The sequence below is a fragment of the Anopheles aquasalis genome, chromosome 2, assembly GCF_943734665.1.
Source record: "Anopheles aquasalis chromosome 2, idAnoAquaMG_Q_19, whole genome shotgun sequence".
In the NCBI taxonomy this organism is placed as follows: domain Eukaryota; kingdom Metazoa; phylum Arthropoda; class Insecta; order Diptera; family Culicidae; genus Anopheles; species Anopheles aquasalis.
In genome coordinates, this window is record NC_064877.1 from 87,163,147 (window position 1) to 87,165,646 (window position 2,500).

A 2,500-nucleotide genomic window follows, 5' to 3' on the forward strand; every position below is an offset into this window, starting at 1 on the left:
GCGATGGCGATATCATTAATTGATGAAAGACTGAACCAGGGAAAGAAGTGGTGGCTGATCAGAAATGTTGCTCTTATACCAGTTAATTGAATTGATCGATGATCGGCGACGACGACGAGCAGTGCGTAACGCCACCGGCCTAGGGGTGGATCCGCCACATCGCAAGGCGTGTCCGCAATTTCCGAAGCCACGATCGGTGTCGATTCCGCCAACGGCAGTAATAATTACCTTCACGTTTTAGTGCTTGGCTCGTTCACCGCAACAGGAGATCGAGAGAGTGAAGGAGAGATCGCTATTGGCGATGCCGTGTGATCGCGATACTGTTGAAATAGCAATAATGATACAGTGGCCCGCAAGGATGTCGCAACGCAATGTCCTTGCGGCGCATCGTCTGGGTGAATATGATGGCGACATTTTTGAAGCTCGTTCGGCGTTATGTAGGTCGTGGTTTTGTCGCGGCGAGGCGGGAAAAGCCGAACATGGATGGGCTGGAATAACGGGAAGCATAATATGTAGGGATGGCAAATGGTTGAGAATTATCATATTATCGGTCGGACCAGGCCAGGCCAGGTGATCTTCGATTGCCGGGGGATGCGCGTGCCATCGTACTTCTAAAAATTCACCAACAGCGCGGTGCCACCTGGCCAGCGGCCATTATGAAGACCGTTTTATGATGTAAACGATAATGGCTAGTCGTTACGCGGTACCACACAGCGTGACACAAAATTTCAGCCCCCCTCCCCCCCAAAATGGCGTCGATAAGCTCGGTGAATTAAGCTACAATTAAATCCTCTTCGAACAGGAAAATTGAAAAAAACCGAAGCCTTCCCCTGATGGCTGATTCATAACGTTCGAAGGCTGCTACGATGATTCATGGGCTTACTGCGATGGGGCACATGTCGCGACCACCATGCTCGGCGTTGGTTTTTTAAACGAAGCAACCTTATAAGGAACCATGTCCAGTCCAGTGCAGTGTGTCTAGACAAAAATGAATTAATTTACAATTCCCTAGGCGCTTGTTCGAAACATGAAAGCAAGTTGCGCCAAGGCCACACTCGCATCGTCACCAAAAGACATCGGTTACAAAATCCCAATCCATCACGTATCTAGTCGCGCCAGGCCAGAACAGGCCGGTGTTATCCTTGTTGCCAGTGACAGCGAACCAACGGAAGGCTCCACTAAGCCCCGCACGTGGTCATGGTGGCGCTCACGGTGGCGAAACCTAATACCACCTCGGTGGTTGGCGCCTTTACATAATCAGTTCCCCTGGCGCTACAGTCGGATTGGATTTATATCTGCCAGGAAGCGGACCGCCAGCCAGCCAGCCAGCCTATGGGCACGTTGCTGGTGCGCTTCTTGGGTGGTGCGTGCGTGCTCAACCCGCTTCCACGTGGCCAACGGTGACGGTGGTGGTGGTGTGAGGGTGAACGCATCACGTTGGTGGCCGCCCGATGGTTCTTCTGTCCCACAGCGCCCACAGCAAATTGAAAGTAAAAAGGTTGGGAAGCTAGCCAGCCAACCGGAAATGATGGTGTACCGGGCATCGGCCTCGACGGTGCTCGGTGATATCGTATGGTACCCGCTCATTCCTCTTCGTTGGGTGCGTTGCTCCCATTCTCACGCTGCACGCCCTGGGATCATCGGATAACATGATCTCTCGCACCGTTGGCTTTCGGATGGGAAACGCACCTAGTACCTCCTGGTCCCTCGGTCTTGGTCGTCTTTAAGCGCAGGATAGAATACGCATTGATCGGCGATCGATTGCTGGCGACAAACCAGTTCACCCCGATCGTGTGGAAAGCAAAACCACAACGAGCCGGCGCATTACCTGAGATCTGTGAGAATCTATGCGGACAAGCAGTCGCTGCAGACGCACTGTAGACGTTTTCATTCCTTTTTTACCGTTACATAAACTCGGGAGAGTTTTAAATGAGGATTGCCTATCATGTCTGCATGTGAAACAGACTAAAATCCACTCGCCATGGCTGTCCCTCCCTGTCCTCATGGTGTGGTTTCACTTTGTCCTCGGCTGATGGAATCGTTACAATGTATCTCAGCGGTTCAATCGATCCGATTGAACTTCGAAAAGCTTTGTCGATCTTAGCAACTTCAAGCATAAACATGATCCTGCTCGCAAAAAGTGGCATTGTAAGTGCTTTTCTATCATTAAGCTCACTAGAAATGTTCATAGCATTCGTGAGATAGTTCCTATCGATCGATAAATTGATCGTTACTGGGCTCAACAGCGAAAAAAATGCTAGAACGAAAACAATAATGGAAAATAATTTTGGAAAATGTCCTCACAGGCTACTTGACACCTTTTCATGGCAACAGGATCCTCTTAAAGGATCCCGTCATCATAGCAACCATTGCGGTTGGTGTTTTCAATATTAAAACCCCATGGAGTGAATGAACTCCAACCTCTTGGCTCCCTTATGGCCACCCAGAAGGCAACGAAAAGATCGTACGGGCAGTTAGTGACGAATTCGTTACTTCCCTA